This window comes from Neolamprologus brichardi, chromosome 15 (genome assembly GCF_056152115.1).
Source record: "Neolamprologus brichardi isolate AB-2024 chromosome 15, ASM5615211v1, whole genome shotgun sequence".
Lineage (NCBI taxonomy): Eukaryota > Metazoa > Chordata > Actinopteri > Cichliformes > Cichlidae > Neolamprologus > Neolamprologus brichardi.
In genome coordinates this window covers 36,656,637-36,682,759 of record NC_142118.1, presented here as the reverse complement: position 1 = coordinate 36,682,759, position 26,123 = coordinate 36,656,637, and positions in this window count along the sequence as shown.

Here is a 26,123-nt window from a genome sequence, read left to right as displayed (position 1 = left end):
TTCCTTCAACAACACGAACGTCCTGAGAAGCACGCAGTCAGAAACTGAAGGCTGTTTCACAAAACCAAACAACATCTGTGTGCGTCTCCCTAAACACAACATGGCACAAGAGAGAATGCAATGTAGACGTGTTTAGTTTTCACCTCTTCATTTATTTTTTATGTTAAAAATGATACGTAAAAAACAGCTGCTTAAGTGGAACAGCTGTTGTGTGGCAACACAAAGCCAGCCAGCTTCAAAAGAGTGAGACACTGAATTTCTGTCAAGCAGTTTCACCAGGCTTTCCTGGTGTTGTGCCGTACTGTTGCATTAGATTTACCTGCTGGATAAATAATCTACTCATCTCTTATTTAATGGCTCTTATTTAATGAATTCAAATCAATGTTTGCAAGGTGGTAAAATAGGATGAGGAAAAAACAACAGATGTGCACTGACAATCTGATCTAAACGTCATCTTCTACTGTGATGTTCGTCTATAGCTTTAGCTCAGCAGTAAATACACACAGGACACATGTCATTTAAAGATGCAAACTCAAGTAGATGAAGAGCAATACAAAGAAACATCATTCTGCTCAACTGTCTGATTTGTATAAAAACCTTATAAAGAAAATACTGTGAAAAGTTGATGATTAATGAGCCCATCTTTATAATGAAACAATAGTCACACATTTAAGTTATTTTTTTAGTAATAAACTTAATTAAAATGGTATTATCTTCTTCTTCTTTTTTTTACTAAGAATTTCACATTTAAAAGTTTTCTACATGCGTTTTTCTGCAATATTGTGAACTTCAACTATGTGGCATCCAGAACTTTCACTAGTTGCATCACGGTAGTATTTGTGGTGGATTTAATATTCTTTCTTGACCGTTTCTTCTTTTATTTGTGCTTAGTGATCTTAATTCTTCCTTCTTTTGGATGTTTCTTAGTCTGTGTTTAGTCTGTTCTCATGTTTTCTCTCTGCCTCTCCTGGTTACACATCTCATGTCTAGTTAGTCGCTATGTTCCTTCTGTTCCAGAGTCAGTCATATCTCAGTGTTAAGCTGGTTTCTTTGAGTCTGTCTTTGTCTATGTGTCGTGCTTCCTGTTTTACTTTCATGGTTAATGGCCTGTATTTTTATAGCGCTTTACTAGTCCCTAAGGACCCCAAAGCGCTTTACATATCCAGTCATCCACCCATTCACACACACATTCACACACGGGTGATAGCAGCTACATTGTAGCCACAGCCACCCTGGGGCGCACTGACAGAGGCGAGGCTGCCGGACACTGGCGCCACCGGGCCCTCTGACCACCACCAGTAGGCAACGGGTGAAGTGTCTTGCCCAAGGACACAACGACCGAGACTGTCTGAGCCGGGGCTCGAACCGGGAACCTTCCGATTACCAGATGAATTCATTTTCATTCACTTTCATTTTTCTGGTAAGAAAGACCAGCAAAATGAATCAGTGAGTTCAATGGCAACAACGCATTAATGCGTTAGTGCAGTTAGCTTGTTAACGCATTAGCACCGTGCAGCCCCTTGCACCTTCAGTGTTAACTTGCTAACGAAGATTTACCGCATTAATGCGGTTATACCGTTAACGTCATTTTGACGAGATTAACGCTGACATCACTCATTTTTATGCAGACCAGAAACTGTCAAGCAGAAAACATTCTAAAAATTTGCTGATTTGGCAGTAATGTCCTATAATGTTTATAATATTTATGTTTATGTTATGTCTTTTTTGTGAAGCACTTTGGTATACTGTTGCTTTTTAAATGTGCTCTCCAAATAAAGTTGCATTGTAGTGTAATGGCCCAGAATCTTCTAAAATGCTCATGGTCACTGTTATGTTCTCTCTTTTAACTTAACTGGTAAGGTAACAACTCCTTTTTGTTGAAAGTAACTTACCTTATTAAACATTTTGTGGAAGGGCACAGGCATATCAAAGCGCATATACACCACACTTGGTGTTCTCTTGCTTATTAGTGAAAGTAGTCCCACTAAACAATATATTGCTTTGGCTAAATACATAACAGTCACTATCTGTGTTCAGTTATACAAAGAAAGTTACATGTTGGTGATGGTGGCTCGTTTTTTTGGATCTTTGTTTTCAGCAAAACTGCTCACACTCTTCCACAGGGGCTCCTCTGGCCTGAAGTAGTAATAGCTGTCATAGAGACACATAAACATTCAGTTTCGGCCTATGGAAACTTGTAAACACAACACATATGTCTTGGCTTCTTGTCCACAAAACTGTCACATCTGTCCTTTTGTTTTTTCACTTGCACAAAATGATGCCGATGAGTTTTCCCCTTGCAATTTCCGAACCATGCCCTCAAACATCAGCGGTGCATTTTTATTCCTTTCAAGTACAAGATGTAAGAATCTAATCTCAACGTATCACTCTGTCTGGCAGTCTGCATCAAAGTCCATCCTATTACCCCTGCCAAGAGTGTCTAGTGGCTCCCGAGAGCATTTATTCCCGAAACTGTCTCGGCTGTCATTAAAGCAAATGTAGCAGAGTATGCTGACTCATTTTTGGGGAGGATTGTGTCATTGAATTTTAAATGTGAGTTTGAGAGGAGCTTTTATTGCAGGTCACAGTTCAAAAACTCTAAAATCTCAAATAACGTATCCAGTTGGATTCTTGCAGGTCAGTTGTTTTTATCCTACAGGCTGAAGTACAGTAGAAGCACACTGACATTTGAAGGGTAAACTGAGGCGAGGTGATGACTCACTTCATATTTATTAGCTTTTTCAGTCAATTCCCATTAAAAATTGTGTTCTCGATATGTCAGAGCAGATAGCTTGTTGCATATGTTACACAGCAAGCCTGTTTGAGAGCTTGGAGAATAAGGAACATGTTTTTCTGACAAAAAGGATGAAATGTTTCTATTGAGCTTTGACACGATTATTCATCTAAAGCAGTTACCTCACAAGATCGCTCCATTCTTAGTGATTGTTAGTGATCTGCTCTGTTGTTACTACAGAGCTTTTTCTCACAAGTTCTCTGTGATTATTAATTTCTTGATCAGCAGAACCAACCAGTAATACAGACACTAAAGCGACCGTGCACAAGTGAAATGAGCAAAAACTGATTACAGTCATTTGAGTATTTAGAACTAAATAAAGCACATAGTTTAAGACTAAAAGCACGTTGGTTTAAAGACAAACGTGGGCAGTTTGTTAATTAAAACAAAAGCTGTCAACATGTTTATTACAAGAAGACAAGCCAGGCAAGATATATGTAAATGACTGAAAGGTGTCAAAGGTTTACATCCATAAAGATGCAACTTTTAGATAAAATATTAATAATGCCAAGAGCAGAAAAATAACGTGCATTGATTTTAGCCTCTAAGCAAGTAAATCAATGCAAGCAGTTCACTGTAGCCTTTCTAAGTTCCCATGAGATCATTTTTATTTATTGTAATGTTCTTTATCCATTTAGATTAATTAAAATTAAATTACCTACACCCACCCGACACTTTATTTGCTAAACCTTGCTTGTGCTGTGTTATCCTTGCAGAAATGGAGACTCATCAGACCAGCCAACATTTTCCAATCTTCTCTTGTCCAGTTTTGGTGAGCCTGTGGAATTGCAGCCTCAGTTTCCTGCTCTTAGCTAACAGAGTGATGCTTCATGCTGAAGATGCTCTTCTGGCTGTTTAGATGTTTGCATTGATGAAGAAGTGAACAGGTGTGCCTAACAAAGTGTCCAATGCGTATACGTGCACAGTGTGAACAACACTGCAAAGCAGATATAGAAATATTTTTTTAATACAAAGTAAAACTGGATTATTTTTTTGTTTTTTACATTATGTTCACATATAAAGAATAACAAATAAAAACTTTTAAAAGTATTTGTTGCCATCCCAGTAAACAATAACTGATAACAAATAAATAAATCTTGATTTTTACATTTTGAAAACTTTAAATGAGGAATAAGTAAACCTGCTGTAAACCTGTTTGAGTGAACAGTGATTCTCAAGAATTAGCTCGATTATTTGCCAGGAAGCCAAGTAAGGGAAGTTCAAATTAAAAGATTTTAATGAATAGTGCACAGTGCCATTATTGTTGTTTATTTTGTTTGTTTTTTAATATCTCTTTTTTTCACTTATCTTGAGCCCTTCATCCAAGTCTTTTCAAATCTGCATATGCTTGATTTCTGGCTTAAATAATGTTTTCGTTATCTGGTTTAGAAAGTCACAATAACCACGACGCTGGACACATGCAGTAGTATTAGTGATGGGATTTCCGGCTCTTTTTAGAGATCCGGCTCTTTCGGCTCGGCTCACTAAAAAGAGCCGGCTCTTTCGGCTCCGAACCGGCTCTTCAGGTTGTTTTGTTGCTTTAATTATTTAATCATTAACAATAATATAAAATTATGCAGAAAAGGAATTACTAATGTAAAAAAAATGGTTTTATTTATATATGTTTATATATGGCCCCTAGAGACAAAGCATGTACAAACTCCAAAAAGCACGTACAAACTCCAAAACACATTTCTAGCATGAACTGAACTTCCAAAACAGAGCTACTAGATCACTTAAATTACACAATTGAAAGCATGTGTGTATTGTTTGTGTATTTATAGACAAGCACTCATAATTATTCAAATAATTAAAAAAAAAATCATTTACCTGTTACTACCACACACCAAATCCAGTTGTTGATACTTCCTGGCTTGTGTAGCCACTAGGTAACAAAAGCTCAACACTGCGCCCTAGCATCCTGGAGCATTTCTGTTGGCTTTTGTACGTGCTTCTGAGTTTGTACGTGCTTCTTAGTTTTTACGTGTTTTGGAGTTTGTACATGCTTAGGAGTTTGTACGTGTTTTGGAGTTTGTACGTGCTTTGTCTCTAAGGGCCACCATAAATATGTTATGCTTTTAAAAAAAAGGTGAATCTTCTTTTCCGCTTTTTAAAATAAAGAACTACAAGTTTTTCCTACCAAATTCGGCTTTGTAGTTGTTGTCTGATCCTGCAGCTTAACGATTTTGTTTTGGCTCCAGAAGAAACATTTTTTCACATTTTTGTCTCTTCCTCTTTGCTCTTTTTCATTTCTTCACGTTTCTTCTTTAACTTTATGAACAAACTGACATTTATTAAAAAAAGTGACTTTTCAGAAGGACAGAACAGGACCATGTTTTACACGTTTGCTTGGATCAGAGACATTAATCTTTGGTTTCATCAACTCCTTTCACTACATAATAAGTGCCTGAAAAGTGCATAAATATTCACCAGAAGTCAGGAAAATGAAACAAAACCTAAGCACATGTAAAGTAGAATTTAAAGGAGTGTGTGACAGAGAGGTTGGGCTTTGTCTTCTTCAGCTGTGGGATAGATTCAGATTCATGTGGCTCACTTAAATTTCTCAGCTGTGTTGTGACGTCTCTAGTTAATGAACAGTGTAACTGAACCATGCATCACACGGGTGCTTCCTGCTGCATTTCTGTCATGCAGAGGTTTTTTTTTTCATTCAGCTGGAAGCACCAGCTTATAAATGAGAATAATTACAAGAAAAAATAATCTTGCATTTGCACTATTGTAACTTACATTTAAATAATCATCGATGCTCAGCAGAGATGGGCAGTAACACGTTACAAGTAACGCGTTACTGTAATCCGATTACTTTTTTCAAGTGACGAGTAAAGTAAGGGATTACTATTGCAAAAACGGTAATTAGATTACCGTTACTTTCCCGTAGGAACGCTGTGTTACTGCGTTACTAAAACCGTGATTTTTTTTGCGAGAATGTCTCATGACAGTGACGTAAGCGAGTGCGACGTTCGTGACAACAGCTGTGTGCAGATCAACAATGGATCATATATCGAGTGCAGAGAGAGTATGAGCGTGCAGCGTTTAAAGCGTGGAAGTACTGACCTTACTTTGAGTTTGATTCCATAAAAAGTGACAAAAACATTAGTGTCCGTTGTGCGTGGGAAGAAAACTTCTTTTTACAGCGAAAAAAACCCCTAAACTTCCAAACAAGCACCGAGTAGCTACGACGTAATGGGAAACTCACAGAGAAACTCGCGGATTCTTCCACTGACCGCTGCACACCTGCACCAGGGTAAACCTCCGCCTACCCCACTCCTGCTTTACAGGTGAAAATAGAGCAACAGGACCGCTAGTCTTTGACTTTATTTATTTTCTGCTGTGTTTTACTTGCATCTATTTGAAAGACTGAGTGTAAACACACAAAAAATTATTTTATGTGCTGGAATGTGCAGAAAATAGGTTTAAATGTTAAACTAATTTCTTCCAGTCAGAGAATGTTGCAGATAATTAAATTTTTGCTTGATGCATAAAGTTAAAAGATTAAAACTAAAAAAACAAGTTTAAAAAAGAGACTTTTTCATTTGATTACATTTTCTATGATGGATTATGCAGAAAAAGTAGAATTGGGCTGAAAGATCTATCACTTTATCACCTATTCAGGTTGTAAATCCTGTTTTTAAAAAGTAACTAAGTAATTAATTACTTTTGAAAATAAGTAATCAGTAAAGTAACGGGATTACCTTTTTGGGGAAGTAATCAGTAATTAGTTACTGATTACTTTTTTCAAGTAACTTGACCAACACTGATGCTCAGTAAATGTATTAAAATGCAGAAAAAAAGCTGAAGACTTTCTTGAAGCTCCACAGAAGTCTGAACTTCTGTCTGAGTGACAGTTGAGGCAATGATGCAAAGAATCTTACAGTATTATAAAAGCTGCAGCCATACACAGCCTACAAGAGCAAAGCACCTTTCTGTTGTTGTGCATTGTAGATCTTTCTTACACTTTCCAATATTTCTTGGAGATATCGAGGCTCCAATTTATTATTGTTCGGCAGAAGTTGCACAGTTTCAGTTAATGTAATGATTAAGTGAGCATCTTAACTTCCTTTTCATTCAGCGAGCAGGTGCAGCGCTGTGATAAGAGAGAAAATGTTATTGCATCACACAGTTTTCAGCAGCTAAACACTTCGTGTGTCTCTTTGGGATACAAAAGAGTTTGAAAAAATAATAAATCAAGGAGAGCAAAAACTTTACAGGGCTGCCTTTGCAAGACAAAAGAGGCTCTTGCAGTAACTGTTCATGCTGTTTTTTCCTCTAATTCACCAGTGATTTACCTTCCTGCTTCTGTTTAGAGGGGAGTAAGTGAAACATGGATTCAAGTACAGTAAGATCCACATTTGGCCCTTTTAAAGGAATATACTGTAAATGATGTCCAGTCCTTATCCATTTTATAGTTGTTTGTTTAGTCCGGGGCATGCACACTATATATATCCAGGACATCTAGCTCAAGGTTATAAAAGGCAGGCATCTGCTGCTCAGTATAGAGGGCATTTTGGTGTTGCTGCTGAGTGGAGTTTTAACCTGCTCTGTGTTTTCTGTGGCTTCTCTGAAGCAGAATGTTCATTTGTGTTTAGTCTCATCAACCTAATATGTTTACTTCTGATACACCAGATTCAGTTCAGTTTCACTGATGCAACTCAAACACACAACAGCTTAAAAGTATTTGTCCTGAATGATGAACAAGAATCAGTTTTCCCTTAGTTGGTCCAAGTTCAATAATCAAAAAGAAAAGTCCTTCCACAGCCAATCAGCACCTGCTGTAATGTCTGTGGGTTATTATTAGAATAGAAGACTCACACCTCCAGCGTCTTTAAATCTGAATGTTGTAAAACCATTATTGAATGTGTGTGTGAGTGTGTGTGTGTGGCTGCTCTGGTCCTTTCCTGGGTAATCATGAGTCTTCGGATCCATTAGCAAGATGTTGCAGTGAAATAGATGAGAATGCATTTTCAGTCTGCAATAACTCTGAGGATGATGGACCCAAATGGCACAGAGCCATGGCCACTGGCAGTCTCCTCAGAGCCCTCCTGTGACTCAAAACCATCTGGATCTGCCATAATTATCTCTGTGGAAAGTACTCATTTGTCAGAGTGGGATGGAGATAATAGTGAAATATTGGTGAGTTGCAGTCTAGTACAATTCAAGCCATGATGCCTCTGATTCCTGTGAAACATCAAGAGTTCGAGCTTTGAAGCTTCGAGCGTAGTTTGTGACTCTTACCCTTTTTTCGGTGTTATTCCTCTATACATGTATCCATCTGCTAATGTAATTGGTTTCTTTATTGTATCATCTTCTGTTTCGTGTCTGGGACTACTCTAGCTGAACTGAATAGTTATGATGAGCCATAACTTTAGAAGTGATAAATCATGCAGCTATTTTAGGGGCCGTGGCTTCTAAAGCTTAAAAATTGCATAGGGCTGGAAAAAGTTTGTGCTCTACCAAGAGCACTTTTTTTAATGCTCCAGTTTTTCATGTCTGATAGACTATAAAAGGAAATCTCCTGTGCTTCACTGTGCCGCAGGGACTCCTTTAATCCCTCCAGGAATGTCTCACTCCGGAGCAGGTGAGACACTGACGGAGAAACGAGGCAGAAAAGCCTCTGTTGCTGTCCGCCCGTGTTATGAGGTCAATGGCCCTTTGTGAAATTCAGGCAGTAGGAGTGGCCTGCAGCTTATTATCGCTTCATGTGTGTGCCGTTTGTCACGGAGTGAAGGAAAAGAGCCTAGAAGCCGTCAGCAAGGGTTAGCAGTGACACAAACCAGATCCGAATGTCATCTCTGTGGTTCAATTTAGTGGCAGCTTTATGAGCCAAAACGGAATACCAGCGTGACGCAGCGTGTAGACATGTGCTGCTTTATATAAGCAACTGAAGAAACACCTACATACTTAAGTTTGGGTCGTTGTTCAAGATAAAATTATGGGGGACATGATGTGCTGAGTGCATGTGTAAATCAACTGTGAAGTCCTCGTCGAAGCTCCTACTATTATCAGTGCAATCAATTTAGTAATTTTGTTTCATAGACTGTGTGTGTGTGTGTGTGTGTGTGTGTGTGTGTGTGTCTTAAGTGAACATCTTAACTAAATTTCTGTCCTGTCCTTATTATGATCTGTGAAGATTATCTGTATCTAATCTGTCTCTCTTCCACAGCATGTCTTTATCCTGTCTTCCTTCTCTCACCCCAACCGGTCGCAGCAGATGGCCCCGCCCCTCCCTGAGCCTGGTTGTGCCGGAGGTTTCTTCCTGTTAAAAGGGAGTTTTTCCTTCCCACTGTCACCAAAGTGCTTGCTTTGGTGACAGTGGGAAGGAAAAACTAAGGAAAAAAAAAGGGGGTCATATGATTGTTGGGTTTTTCTCTGTATCTATTATTGTACGATCTGCTGTCCAATATAAAGCGCCCTGAGGCGACTGTTGTTGTGGTTTGGTGCTGTATAAATAAAATTCAATTGAATTGAATTAATGACATTTAGTAATGTGCATACAAACATATACATATTACATTCACAGACAGCCAGTCTACGCATTACACTGACCGTTATTGGCTTAAACATTTCCACCTGCTGTTGCTGTTACTGAGTAATTGAACCAGGGTCAGCACCTTGGACAGCTCCATGGTAGCTTGCAATAAAACGAGAGTTAACACAAGAACGCAGCACAAGCAAATACAAAATAGCGTTGTATATAGTTTGTATTTCCTACACAGCTTGATAATATGAAACCTTTATACATGAAATGTCTCCAGTTGGAATAATGATCCTCTGAAAGCTTTTACAATTTTCATTGTTTCACTATGTTATTTCTTATTTTCTACCGTTCACACTGCACACGGCTTCATAGCAAATGCATTCAACGTATATGTTGTCAGATTTATAACTGAAAAATACCAACATTTACTCATAAAATTAAAATATATAATAAATGGAGGAATTTTGGTTGGGGGTTGTTTTGTTTTTTCTAAGGCTACGTCTACACGTACCCGGGTATTTTTGAAAACGCAGACTTTTCTATGCGTTTGCACCTTTCGTCCACACGTAAACGGCGTTTTCGGTCACTGAAAACGGAGATTTCTAAAACCTCCGGCCAGGGTGGATATTTTCTAAAACTTCGTTTTTGCATTTACGTGTGGACGAGAAAAACGGAGAAAACACAGCGTCAAAGGTGTGCGCCTTTTTTGACGTCACACTGTGCGCCACGTTATTGTTTTGGTGAAATGAATTTCTACAATACTGTTACTGTTAATTGTCTCTGCAGTGTTTAAATGCTTACATATACACACACAGTTACTGTCCCTCCACACATACGACTCAGTTCGGCTTCTATGCCCCAGCTTTGTTTACTATTTCCCACCGAGGCTTCTAGACTTCTGATTGGCCAACATTTCTACACGGTTAGGAATATAGCGCCACCTGTTGCTTTGGCATGTTCCTAGCAGCGTTTTCCTTCATTTCTGCCTTTACGTGTGGACGGGATTATTTTTTAAAACGAAAACGGAAAATCTCCGTTTTCAAAAATACCCGTGTACGTGTGGACGTAGCCTAAGAAACCATTAATAAGACACACAGAAGCTTGAAAATGTGAACATAACTAACTTTTCCAAATATTTAACTATAGTTGTTACAGTTGTCGTCATCTGGTAGAAAATGTAAGTGAAAAGTATGTTTGGACAGCTCAGTATGACTCTGAGTGAACTCTTTGTCAGGGAGCCAACCTGAAGAGGGCAGAATTTGCCAGCATGGGTCTCAAACTCTGCAGGGTGTGGTGGTTCTATAGTAGCTGTGTCCATGGTGTTCTTCAGCTCCACTGTGACCCTGAACTGGATCAGATGCAAGAAGAAAATGGGATGGATGCTCATCTAGCTGAAGCAGTGCTAAACTGCTTTCCTGCCTCTGAGCTGTCACAGAGGAATGCTGGCAATTGTTCAAACAATGGGTTACTACTGTGCACAGTGTGTCCTCTCCTGACAACCCTGTGAAGCCTGAAATGTGGAAAAAAGAAGAAAAAACATAAATGCAATGTTCTCTGAACCAGCAGCTGAGAACAACGGCACTCAGGAAGAAGAACTCTGACTGAAATGTTGCATGGTAACACGATGTTCACTATTCAAATAGCCCCATCATGCATAACAAAATTTGTAATTTCAAGTCTTTCCTGAATTACTAATGATTTAGTAAATTTAGTAAATTTGTCAGGCAGTTTTTTCATATAAGTCACAGTCTTTGGTTTTTCACTCCTCTGTTGTGAGCAACAACCAGTGATATTAATCGACATAGTATATATAATAATGCGCAGCCCATATGTTATAACCTGAGGCTCCTCACTATCAAGCTGTTAAATTACTTATTCCAAGCATCCTCTTAAAGCAGCCACCAGCTGCTTCGTCACAGTGTAGCTTTGCTTTGCTAAGTCTCATTCTTGGCAAGCTGGCATGCTAGAATTTATTTTAACATGGCATTCTTGAATGATCGCCTTAGGGAAATGCATTTTCTGCATTTAAACCATCCCCTTGGAGCACGGAGGGACCCGCTCCAGCTACAGGCCGGTCCCTTGATAAAAGGCACGGTGACAGGAGAATTAATCTGGCAGTGTCTGCTTTTGATGATGGGAGAAACTAGATTTCCCAGACATGCAAACTCCAGACAGAAAGGCCCTGCTCTTTCTGTGAGGTGACAGTGCTAACCACTTAGCAACCATGCTTCAAAAGCTCTGCTGAAAATGTGAGTAGCTGCATAGGTAACTTGTGGAGCAGAGGGTCATTTTGTCCCATAAGCAGGCCTGAAATATGACAGAAACCATTCAGTTTAGAAAAGAGCTTAAAAAGTTAGTCGTAGCAGGAGCTCCAGGGGTAACGTCTACTCTCATGAGCAGCAGCTTAGAGGAAGGAAGATATTTTACATGTTGATATTTTCAACATTTTCTAATAACAGGAAGTCAAATGAACTCATATTTCTTTGTCAGTGTGCATGATTGTATCCTTACACATGTATGAATGTGTCATGGCTGCGGCAACACACGTGTGGAATTATGAGAAGGGACCCAAAATGCAGGCACGGCTGTGATGCGAGTGAGCTTTATTAACAAGGCAAGGATACAAACAGAGACGGAGAAGGCATGGACGGAAACTAAGGAAAACCTACACTGGGAAAACGAAGAAACAAGGAACCAGAAATAACAAACCTAAAGAGCGAGGGGACTTAGAGCAGAGGGTAACACGGGGAACAACAAGGAGGGAGAAACACACCAACGGACCCGTGACGAGCGCAAGAGGACACACACTATAAATACACACAGGGAACCGAGGATACTGCACACAGAAGGGAGACATGGCTGAACCTAATTAACATGACGAGACAGAAAACGCAAACTGAATACACCGACACCAGCCGCGGACCTTCAAAGTAAAATATACACTAAGAGAACTCAGAGACATGATACTGACAGAGAACAGAGGGAACACACGGGCAGGGATGACAATTACTAAACCGAGGAAGCCCAGAAACCAAAAAACTAGAAAGTCTTAACCAGAATACAAAATAATAATAAACACAAAAGTGTCAAATGACCCAGGACAATGACATGGATACTGCAACTGTGAATGATCTGATTGGCCAACCTAATAGTGTCCATTTTGACGTAAATGTTTGTTGCATAACCTCGTGTTTTTGAGATGTGTGTTGTACGGTGTACATTTTAGGACAGCCTCAGGTCTCAGGAGAAAAAGTCAGCTTTTTGTCTCAGATCTGAGGATATCCTAAAATGTACACCTGTTGTTATTTTGTAAGCATTTGTTTGACTGAGTGTGATGTCAGGTACATTATATTATATATATTACAATATTTTTTACCCACTCCAATTAGATATGATATTGCCAAGCAAACATTAGCTTTATTGGCCTGTCCCATTACACAGTGTGTAATGTGTGTAATTTAACTGGTGAAAGAGTCAGTCGGTACAGGCTAATAACTGAACCTGCTCCCTGAATGTTTAGTACTTGCTCATATTACAGTGACTGGCTCTGATTAGAGTGTCATTGCCAACGTCTGAATATTCACATGTTCACTTTAAAGCTAGCACACTGTGTTAAAACAAAAGAGTAAAACAGACGGATGGGAATAATAGCAATCCATTATGTACCCCGTCCAACCTCAACACCACTTGTTATCCCTGGTTTCTGTGGTATAGACAAATTTCCATTTAAGAGTTAATCTGCGTGACACAAATTGTGTTACTGGATTAGATTGCAAACACGCATTAGCCTCAACCTGGATCTAAGACTTGAGAAAATAAGATTCACTGTCATGGCTCATCTGATAAATGGAGAACACCTGGAAACCTTTTGTGTTACATATTGAAAACAAGCTTTAATAACTATTTCCCCCCATTCGTGCATACACACAAGCACTCATAATTTCCAATGATCAAACTGATTAAATAACACCTATTGATTTTGATCTTTTTCCATGTTTTAGAAACTACAATATTTTCATGTCAGTCTGATAAAATGGTTCATTTTTCTTTTTGTCTCGTGTGTCAGATTTTCTTTTCTACATTAAAAGGAAAAAAACACAACTGTGTGCTGGCCTTTAGTTTCTCAGAAAAGCAGCATTTAATATTTAAACAGCAACACACCAGCCAGAGCTGCTCAGAACAAGCAGCCTGACTCGGGGAAATTCAGCCTCAGTTGTTTTGCAGCAAGGAAGTGTTACTCATTCACTTTTATAGCAAGCATTAATGACATCATGAGGGGTCTTGTAGCTAGAAGAAGCTAATATCATTAAGCATACAAGTGGAAACAGAACAGTCAAATCTGCACATTTCGTACTCAGACACTGGAATCTGTGAAGTCTCTGTGCAGGTGGTTCAATAAAGTAATCAAATAGTTTAGCTTGAGCTTCTGGTTGGACGTGGACATGTCAGTAATGCACTCATGTCATAATGTGATTGGCTGATGTCTATTTGCTCCACAGGAAGCAAAGTCGTGGCCCATTGTCAGCAGGATCCTGACTCAAGCTCAGTTCTTGTACTCGTTGTGCTCTTGTTTCCATGGAAATCAGAGGATGACTTTCTTGAACGCCATGGGTGTTTCTGATAGATCAGCTGTGGCTTTGGATTATATGTTGTGAGCCTCACTATGGTGTGAAAGAGCCACTGTGAGAAGGGCTCACTAATGTCCGAATTAAAACCACAGGCCCTTTTTCTCTTTCAGCTGTTATGACAGGAGAAAAAAATCAGAATATGTAATCAGTAAAATTTAACCGTGAATCCATTCACTGCAGGGAAAACAAGCACTATCACTGTATCATCCACAGCGTTTCAGAACGTGGCCTGAATACAAGGATTTATATGCACTTTCCTGGACTGAAGCCCTGCATAGCAACTCTGTAACCCTGGTAACAATTGTTATGAGGACACAGTTCAGCCTTTGAGACACTCAGCATGTTACATCTTACCCAAGCACATGGGCATGTGAGCCGGCTTTAAGGTGGAATTGGAATTTAATGGAGCGGCTACAGCGATAAATCAGTAAAGGTCAGATTAGAAACTGTGTTTACAGTTTCTAATAAAAAAGGCACAACGGTCAGCGCTGGAGACCATTGTGCTACACAGAGGGCAGGGCTTTCGATTACAGAGCGTTAGGCATATGAGTCTTAGTGACGTATCTTTCAATAAATTATAAACCTATTACCTTGAAATGGATGGCTGACTTCGTGCATGGAGGCCATTGACTTTGGTTATTGTGTTACCATTAGTGGTAGACCACTGCTGCTCAAGCAATCTCATGAGAGCCTGTCACTGTAGTTGTATGAAAGCTAAAAATCAATACCAAGCAAGTCCACATGTCATAAATAAATAAACAAAACAGAAAATGAGCGAGTGACACAACAATAATCACACTTGGTACGATATATTTTATATAACTGGGATTTAGTGGCACTTAGGAATAAAGATTTCAGCTTGATTCACAGAGCACATTCTTTCCATAAACCTTGACATTTCATTTCACTTGTTTCTGTCTGTGTTTACAGTTTTTCAGTGAAGGGTCTCTTCCTAAATGAGTTACACTGGACCTACACAGGACCAAATGGATGCTAACTGCTTCAGCTTGCACATGTCAGATGCTCTGGTGTGTGATAAAAGCATGTTTTGATTAGTGAATCTGATTTTCTAGTCTGTGAGCGGATGGTCATGCTGAAAGCTGCAAGTGACAATCAATATATTTTTGTAGTTCTGCAGAGTTTGTGAGAACCAGGACAATATAACACATTTTCTGCTATAAAATAAATAAATAAATAAATAACAGTTTTGAATAATAATGGATTGGATTTATATAGCGCTTTTCAAGGCACCCAAAGCGCTTTACAATGCCACTATTCATTCACACACTGGTGGAGGCAGCTATAGTTGTAGCCATAGCTGCCCTGGGACAGACTGACAGAGGCGAGGCTGCCATATCGCACCATCGGCCCCTCTGGCCAACACCAGTAGGCGGTAGGTGAAGTGTCTTGCCCAAGGACACAACGACCAGGACAGAGAGCCCAGGGATCGAACCGGCGACCTTCCGGTTACAGATACACTTCCCAACCCCCTGAGCCACGGTCGCCCGTACCATTGAGGTACCATTGTGTCTTGCTTACTTAAATACATCTGACTTTAGTATTTCTTGGACACAAAACAACTTGTCTCTTCAACTGCTATTTCTATATTTGGTTAGAAAATATTCTTTCATGCCCTGAAATGTTTTCCCAGTTTTTTGAATATAAAAACAGAGTTGAGAGTTTTTTCACATGTGGTCTGAATACAAAAAACAAAACAAAACAAAACAAAAAACTCAGCATTTTTCCATATTTTCCTTATTGAAACATGTACAAGCATTTGTGGAAATCAAGTATATGAGGAAAAACATACAATATTTGGTACGACGATCATTATTCTTCAACACAGCCTGAACTCTCTTATATCAGGTTCCTTCTGTTTTCTGTAAGCAGTCTTAGAAATAGTTCTCCAGGCTTCTTGAACAGCAATCAAAGATCTTCTTTGAATGTTGACTTCCTTTTGCAGATTGCTCTGTAAAGATGATAAGGTATGTTGGGAAGTCGATCCATGATAGTTCTCCACTGTTTGCTATTTGGTCCAGGTATGGTTTTTTACTGCACTAAGTGTGAATTTGGGATCAGTTTCATGCTGAAAAATGAATCTTTTACCATTCAAATGCTTTCCAGATGGTATTGCACATTGAATACATTTTGTTTTTGGCACTTTTCTGACAATTTTTCATCTAATAGCTCTTTTTGAATCATTGCATTGGTGCCAAAATAAAGTTTTATGCCTGTCAAACTATGTTATCTTTGGCATAGTTAAAATAAAGAAACAGGAACAGATTATGTGTTTTATGACAGGCTGTTAGCAGCAAAGTGCCAAAAGATACAATTTAAAATTAAATTGATTCCTTGCTAAGTTGTTTGTTCTGTGAGTCACAACAGTGGGTCATCCCTTGAGTTAAGTCAACTATAAAAACCTGAAAAATGAGTGAAAGGCAGCCAACATCCTGGGAAAAACTGTAAATAAACAAAAAAAATAAACCTCTTCAAACAGAGAGTGTATCTGTGGTTCAACTGTCAGAAATCCAGACAATAAATAAAAACAGATATCCTCAGTTTGTCACATATTTTGTGTAACTGAACCAAAAAAAAGAAGAAAAACTAAATCAGCATGTCTCCCACTCTGTGTTAACTATATGCTGTACATACACCCACCCACATGTTGTGTAGTAACTGCTCAGTTAAAGTCACGCTGCACAGGGACACGTGCTCCACACCTGTAATCAGTTTTCACTCTAACAACAGTGAATGGTGTGGTGATTAGTGCCTTTGCCCCCAGACAAAACCTGCCTCGACAACAGATGGTGATAGTCGCTAAGGGAGCTCGAGCTCCTGTTTAAACAAATTAGCCAAAAGGAAAACCTTGAATATTTGACTGCTGGCTGCAGAGACGTGTTCATAAAATCATCCATATCAATGTTCCTGTGACTGACCTGGTCTGTATTTTCTACCATATGGCTGCAGTCAGGTAGGGCAGGACCTGATGAATGGGATCTATTAGCTTAACTAATGGCTGTTGTCGCTTACTGAAAGGGCCATGTTTATATTGTACTTATTAAAGCTATAAAACAAAGATTTCTATAAACTTTCAAATTGTAAGCAAACAGATTACATGTGCATGGATATATACACTGCCACTCCACAACAACAGTTACGTATCTGTGCTTTATATTTCACATATAAGTATCAAAATGACATGTGATAGTCTACAAACTCTCAGCTGCCACCATTCCTGAAGAATCTTTGCAGTTTGTTTTTATTATTGAAAGAACCCAGTACCATCTGGAAACATCATTTCCATGAAAGTGCATATGTGCAGTGTGTTAGTGGGTGGTATGTCCCAAAGGTCCCAAGACTTCTTCGCTGAACATTGCCCAGAGCAGCACACAGTCCATTTGCCTTCTTCCCACTGTGCATGCTGATGCCCGCTTCTCCACAACTAAACAATAAACAAACGTGAAATAAAAGAAACCACAGTTCATCACATCAGAACATTTTCTTCCTTTGCTTAAGTTTTGATGTGGATTGTAGGTTATGGTTGGTGGTGGATGGATGTTTGCAAAGGCTGCTTCAGCAATTTGGGCTTTAGTAGGTGACCTGTGGGGACAGACCACAATAGCTAGCTCATCAAGCTTTCAGGACTGATGACAATGTTGCCACTTTTTGTACAACTTTTGGTAAATACTAACCACTTCATACAAGGAACAAACAACAAGACTTTTAGACCCCGTCACAGTCCCTCCGCACATTTTCCCAAATTTAGTCTATCACGACAGTTTAATGGTCTAAACACCTGCTAACCACCACTATGTGTGAATAATACTAATTGAGTAAATAAGAAGTAAATCTAAGAGAGTAATTATTAAATATCTGTATAACAAATAGGACTTTTAAATAAAAACACACATTAATATAAAAAAATGATAGATTAAAAACAAACAAATAGCCAGACGATAACAGCTGATGATTTCAAATTTTGAAAAAGGATATATCTATCTATCTATATATATCTATATATATATATATATATATATATATAGTAGGGGTGCAACGATACAACAAAATTCACGGTTCGGTTCGGTTCGATACTTTGGTGTCACGGTTCGATATTTTTTCGATACAAAAAAAATGTTCATGCCTTTTTATTAATTTGTCATTTATTAAATTTTCACGGCACATTCTGCACCACATCTCTGTGCGTTCATCATTTGTTTGAAGCCAGCTCACCTCCTGCAACCACTTTTCCGAGAATACGCGCTTCTTTTGTGGTTCGGACTCCTTCTGACATTTCTTTGGAGGTGGAGGAACACCACAGTAATTGCTTAAAGGAGCTTCTTCGACATCTTTAAGAGTTCTAAACAAATGTCTGTCCTCCTCCTGAAAATCTTATGTACGCAAACACGCGTTGCAACTTCTTATCTTGTGCGGGTTTTTATTTTGACAGCGAATGCGCACCTGCGGACCACTTATGTGCAGCCCTGGTTATTTAGCTCGTCATATTGCAGCCACAGAAATTCTTTTGTCCATGAAACCATAAAGCTGCACTTTCTTTTTGCCTTATAGTCTGATTTGTCATAACCTTTCCGTTTTGTCACTTCTTCACCCTGACCTGTCTTATTTGGCTCAGCAGAACTAAAATATATATCCTGCTGCTTTTACACACGCACTAACATAACGCTCAGCGATTCTCTGCGCGATCAACCTCTCACATGTTTAAGCTGCAGGAGATTTCACTTGTCATGTTTGCATAGTAAGCTAATGATTGATAAGACGATGTCAGAGGAATTGGTGCGCAAATTATCATCACTCACCAATCAGTACAGTCGCTTTCTATACACAGTTCACGCGATTGCAAAGTGAAAGCAAAAAACAAGCGCAAATTCAAACGCGATTTCAGTATGTCACATATTGACAGTGGCTCACCGATGCCAATGACATAATTACCCAGCTACATTTCCGAAAGAATGCAAAAGCATTGACATATATTTTTCCTTCCTACGATAGGCCGACGGGCAGAGCAGAGATAGATTTTGGTAGCCCGACTGGAAAAAAGCCCCAGGACGTCAGGCTAGCGATTTTGCGAGCCCTGTATCTGATTGAGGAATCACTCATCTTTGGAAAAGAGAGTTTATTATGGAGAAATGTCTCTTTCCAAAATAAAAGCTATACTATACGCTTCTTCTGGGCTATATTCTCAGCAGCATATTAAACATATCAGGTCCCCATAAGGAGAATCATGTGCTAACGGCTGTCTAAATGACTCGGGTAAAGTTTGTAGCATGCGTGCTTGTTGTTTTTGTCTGCTTCCACTTGTCTTTGCACTAGGATGATGTCGGAGTAAATGTGCAGTCATATTGGTTGTGTTCCCACTAGTGCTGTCAGCGTTAATCTGAAATGATGTTAAGGTCACAACACGGCAAATCTCCGTTAACGAGCTACCGCGGATCGCCTCATGAGTGGGGCTGGAAGACGTCAACACATTAACGAGCTAACTGCGCTAACACACTAGTTCCCACCAATTGAGCATTGCTGGCACATCCAACATACTGTTTTACTTTTGTCCATGACACGCTTACCTTCAGGGTCATACCTCACATGAAAACCAAAATAGTTCCAAACGCCAGATCTGAATGAGGGTGGGGGAGGTTCAATTTGCCATGTTGCAAGGAGCTTAACTTCTGTCTAGCTAGCTTGCCCTGCGCTCAGTGAATCTGTGTTCGACTACTCCGCCTAGGCTGCACTGTCCAGCGCAGATCCACTGAGCGCTCAACACAGACAGCATCGTCAGAAGGAAAGTTGATAAAATAAATTAAAAATGTTGTATTGTTCGATACATATGCGTACCGAACCGAAAGCACTGTATCGAACGGTTCGATATCGATACGAGTATCGTTGCACCCCTAATATATAGATATATATAGTGATCGATGTAGCGGTTCCGAATGACAGCAATATCAGGAAGAAGGAACACGAGAAGCTGGAGAAATACCAAGGGCTCAGAGAAGAGCTCGAGAGGATGTGGAGGGTGAAGGTATCGGTGGTCCCCGTGGTAATCGGAGCACTAGGTGCGGTGACTCCCAAGCTAGGCGAGTGGCTCCAGCAGATCCCGGGAATAACATCGGAGATCTCTGTCCAGAAGAGCGCAGTCCTGGGAACAGCTAAGATACTGCGCAGGACCCTCAAGCTCCCAGGCCTCTGGTAGAGGACCCGAGCTTGAAGGATAAACCGCCCGCAGGGGCGTGCTGGGTGTTAGTTATATACATATAGATATATCACATAAATAAAGTGTCCCAGGTACTTAAATTTAATGATCGAAATTTTAATCATATACGTAATAATTTAAATATGAATGTTGCAAAAACTTATTTTTACTCAATGATCATCTCTCATATGGACTATTGTTTGACGTCCTGGTCACTTGCTTGTCCAACAACACTTAAAACTATTGAAAACATTTATAAAAGAAGTTTAAAACTACTTGAAAAAAAACCCGACTTCCCATCACCACTGTCATGTGTTAAAAAAACATAAATTACTGAACTTCAATAACTTAGTGAAACTTAAAAGAGTGTGTTTAATATATAAAGTCTTACACTCCCTTGCTCCACCACCACTAAAGCAGTTCATTAGGCATAAAGAAAGCTCAGACAGGACCACTCGAGCTACAATCCGAGGAGACTTGTTTATACCCCACAGACGGACAGCATTTGGGCAGAACGTCCTCTCTGTCCAGGGTGGCCATCTGTGGAACAGTCGTCCTCAACCCATTAGAGAATGCTCTACACTCAATTTGTTTAAGGCAAAGGTTAAAAACTGGTTATGGACAAATCAAGTGTGTGATCATGTATGAGTTGTATAGTTTTAATGTTTTATTTGGGAACAGAATGGTGTGTATGTGTAAGTTTGGTGATGGAGTTTTTATTATGAATGAATGATGAATTTTTATGAATTATTATGTCTATTTTTTATGCTTAAGGACAACAGATGGAAATTAGCCCTTGGCTATAATCTGGTATGTTTACATTCATGTAATTTTTTTTTTACATTTATGTTCATTAACATGCACTGTCCTAAATAAATAAATATAAAATATATATATATAAATGTGTGTGTGGTTACTCTATTATCTTCACATCTGTTGTTAAAGTGCACCTAGCCATTTAAGACTTCAGGCTTTCACCGAGAGCCTTAGATAATAGGTTATAATTAACATTAAAGGTCATGAGATGCTGCTGTGTTTCTCTTTTATAGTGGATATTATGATAGCGTTACCATGGACGAGCTGGGAAAACTATGTAAATCATACAGAATACACAGCAATAAAGCCCACGTAACAACAATAAAGTAAAGCCCAAGATGATAAGGTTGGGATGCAGCTTTGAAGCAGGTTGAGAGCAGCTGTTCAGGAAATACACGGGATGTGATCTAGCTGCTGTTGTTTTATATTTTAAATCCAAAGCATATTCGCTTTGCATACGACATCTGCAGCCGGATGACTTTATGACTCAATACATAACGTAGTGTTGACACTAGCATGTATCAATATAGTGACTGATGGTGGTGGTGCCTACAATGGCCTCTTGTGGCGTCTGAGTTATTGTTTTGATAGTGACGGCTGAATGTGTCCGTGTTACTTGCAAGAAGAGAAATTATGGGAAAGGTCAAAGCTGGTGGAGAGGAATCGCAGGTAACTGAATGCCTTCATCCATCGCAGCAAATGGATTTCTGCACCTTTGCTTGCTTTCAGCAGACTGTGTCAGAATAGATTTGGGGGATTTGTTTGGTTTTTTCACGGGAAACTTTACAAGCAACAAAGAATGTGAAAAGTATGTATAGTTAAAATAGCACGAAGGATACATTTAAACAAGGTGTTTAAACTCCAAACAATACAGGAATTTAAGTACACCCCTGGACAGTATAAGTGTACCAAAAAATAAGCATTGTAAGTTCAAGGTACTGAACATGTGTGTCTCAACATTACACACACCCTCTTTTCTATGATTCTATTGTTGGCTTATAGAAGACTTTGTATTAGTCAGTAATGAATTATTAGGAATAAAGGTGCTATATGAGTCTGCTCTGGAAGTGGAAACATTCTTTATCTGATGGGGGTGGGATGCAGTTTTTCTCTCAGAAATGCTCACTGATTGATCCAAATGAGTCTCTGCAGTAGCATAAACCAGGCTGCACAGGCACTGTTAAAACCTATTCTACATAAAGAGTTTCATCTTCTCAGAAACCTGTGTCAGCAGGAGTCAGAAGATGGTCGATATTTATGACGCCCGAGTCAGATTAAAACCTCTGTGAAGTCATAAACTAAATTCTCACTGACTCACTGAACACAAAGAACAGTGGTCTATAAACTGCTGTTTATTTTCAGCTCAGCTTAAATCAAATGAAGCTGTCATGGAAAATAAGGACACGGTGAGAGCCTGTGTGCGATATACAGCTGTTTGTGCATCATATTTTCATTTTCGTTAATGAGTAACACTGATTTGGCATTACTCATTAACATCACTTTTATTATCATTTTTCATTCAAAAGTTAAATAAACTTTAGTAAAGTAGAATAGAGTCACATCCGTATAATGAATAAATTTTTCTTCGTCCTCAACAGAATCCTTTTTTTCATATGATCATGGGAACCTCACACATGTGGATGGATGCATCTGGATGCTGGCAGCACATTCATCATCATCTGGAGGAGAAACTGTGCTGCAGTTTCTGGGAGCTGAAAGAGCATGCTGATTAATCAGTGACACCTGGGGGAGGACGACTGAGGAGTGATCCTTGAGCTACTTCAGATGGTGGTGGAGGCTCTACCTGCTGTCAAGAGGCTGCAGGAGGAACTTGTCTTTTCAAGTGACTTACAACAGAAGGAAACAGAAAAATATGAAAGGAGTGTCCTAATGAGGTGAAAGATAATGGAGGATAGTTAAACACGTTTTAATCTGATATCAAGAGCAGTTGTGTTTAATAATAAAAGCTCCCCTCTCTTATCTTCACCTGAGTTTCAGTTTGGTATCAGTCGAGATTAATGTCAAGAATCACTTAAGCAATTTATTTCTAATTCAAATAGTGCCTGTGAGTCTCTATGTTGGTTCATTGATTAACTTTTAATGGAATAAAGTTTCTCATGTCTTCATCAGCTGCATTTAAAGATCTTAGTTGAATGTTAATATCTATGTGCGAACGTATTTGAGGGAATTTTCTCAGATGTTTCATCATCAGCAGTTACAGTGCTGTGAAAAACTATTTGCCCTCTATCTGATTTCATTTTTGCATACTTTTGTGTTTGTGCCAACTGACAATAGATAGTGACTTAATGTATTTAAATGAACATCTTTGAATTTTCCATAATGCAAATTTTTATTTATGTTGTGACAAAGTATTTTACAAAATTTATTACAGTTCACCCCAAGGGAAAGATCCAGGAAAAACCAAATATGGCAATTCACGTGACAGTAATTGTGAAGCTGGCATTGAAACAGCTGATCGTTTTCTGTGAATTAATTACTCACAAACTAATTTTTTAAATTAGTCATGAGATCTGGTGTTCATAAAAACATATTGGCATGAACAACATGAAAGCTTGGATCCACCCTGCCTCGTTCACACTGTGGGATATTTTCTTTTAGTAGCAACTGAGCATTTAAACACTGCATCCTCCCTGAGCATTGCTGCTGTCCATCCCTTTATGACTCTAATGTTCCCATCTTCTGATGGCTGCTTCCAGCATAATAACACACTATGTGAAAAAGTCATCTCTAACTGATTTCTTGAGCATCACAGTGAGTTCCCTGTTCTGAAATGGACTCCAGAGTCACCAGATATTAAAGCCGCAACTTTGTGATGTGCTTCACATCTTGTATCTATTTTGTATCATTTTGTATCTGCAACCGACAAATCTACGTGACGCAGCACCAAGTCAGTACTAACACAGCGTACCTAATAAAGTGACCATGAGTGTATAGCTGTAGTATTGTGGGAAAACTCAACAGGTCATTATAACCCTGTGGCTTAGCAGACATCCACAATTAACAGACAGTTAAAGATTCATTTGTTTATCTGTAAATATTAGAATTATTTGGCAGCACAAAAAACATTAATGTGCATAAAAGCTTAACAACATGTTAGGCCCCACAATACTCTAGAGCAGCGGTCCCCGACCTTTTTTGTGCCACGGACCGGTTTATGCCCGACAATATTTTCACGGACCGGCCTTTAAGGTGTCGCGGATAAATACAACAAAATAAAACTAGTACCGGTACCGAAAAAAGAAGATTTATTCATAACACACGTGAAAAGACCCAGGAAAATCGAGTAAACGATAAAAACGATAACAAAATAACGCTGAAAACCGATAAAAACCCTGAAAACCATACATTTCACACCTGAGCCTCAACTCTCGCGGCCCGGTACCAAACGACTCACGGACCGGTACCGGTCCGAGGCCCGGGGTTTGGGGACCGCTGCTCTAGAAGCTGCACATCATAGTGATTTTATTCAGGATTCGTAAGGTATAAATGTGACTGGAAGTCCAAACCAGACTCGTGGCATCTTTCAAGTGTCATTACGTTGCCACCACGTCAAATGATGAAGGAGCCTGACAGGAGTAATGCTCATCTGTGAAACACAATGTAAAAAGAGGCTTTGAATGGGACGTGGCAGGTCCTTTTGTTCTTCCCAGATGTTTGCAGCAGTAATTGGAGACCATGAATTTCTCACGTTCAGAATGACCGCAGGCCAGGGATGAAAATTGGAAAAACAGTAACCATGAAGTTACAAGATTAGAGGCAGAAATATTATTCTGAACAACAATATTTTCTGATATCCTGTTTTTTGTGAGGTTTTATTGTTTGTTTAAGTTTAAGTTTTTTGTCCTGGTTGAACTGTTGTAGTAGTTACTGCTGGTAAAAAATAAAGTTTAACACGACTGGTCACAGAATTAATGTTCATTCCCTGCAATGTTCATTAAGGCCCATACGTTTTCGGACAGTGACACACTTTTGTTGTTTACCACGCTGGATTTTAACTCAATTGTTCAAGATTTGACTGAAGTTCATTAAAAGTATGTATAAAGTATCAAGTAAAAGTCGTGGACATCACGTTTGTTCGCTTGGATGCTCTGTCAGGGCTTCACTGCAGTCAGCTTCAGCTGCTGCATGTTTGTAGGTCTCTCTATTTAATAACTAAAAAGCTTGCTGTACTAGACTGTGATCAGGTGATTGACGTGGCCATTGAAGAATATTGCAGTTCTTTCTCTTAAGAAGTATTTGTTTTGCAGTAAGCTTTGGGCCATTAGCGATTCCTGAGGGCTGAGCAGAGAGCATATTGCTTCATAATTGATCCTGCTATTTCTATCAGCAGTCACATCATCAATAAACAGTAGTAGCCCAGTTCCACTGAGCCATACATGCCCATATCATAAAGGCTACGTTCACACAGCAGGCGAAAGCGCATCAAATCCGATTTTTTTTGACCCTATGCGACCCATATCCGATCATGGTGTGACAGTGTGAACGGCACAAATCCGATATTTTCAAATCCGATCTGGGTCACTTTCGTATGTGGTACTGAATCCGATACATATCCGATGTTTCAGAAAGCGACTGCTGTTTGATCCGTCTTTTACGTCACTGACACAAGACAGACGCCAATTATCAGCGCCCGAGAAGACATCTCAAACGCTTCCTGGCCATCCAGTGTAGATGTCAGTGAAACTGTTGGGAAGACAACGTTGGAGAAACGTGAACATTTTATTTGTACTGTATAATCTGCAGATTCTGACAGAAATCTGCAACTATCCTTTGAAGCACCGCTCCTCTAAAACAGCAATAAGAAGAATTATTAGGTTATTTACATTATTATGTAAATAACAAAATAACCTAAAGCAAAAATTGGGAAACGTAAAATCCGAAGTCTTTATATTGAGGGCCACCTGTCAAACAATACTGTTTGCTCTGGGTCTAAACAGAGCGCGTTGTGTGTGACGTCTTCTTTTGCACATGCGGGCTTTGAGCGTTCACACTAGAGCGCGTTTGCTGTCACATTTTATTTGTAGTGTGAACGAGCAGACAAAAAAAATCGGATTTGATCAAAAAATCGGAATTGAGCATCAAGACCTGCAGTGTGAACGTAGCCAAGGTAGCCTGCTTCATGTTTAAAATATAATGTAATAGCTTGAGTTCATGAGGTGTGCCTTT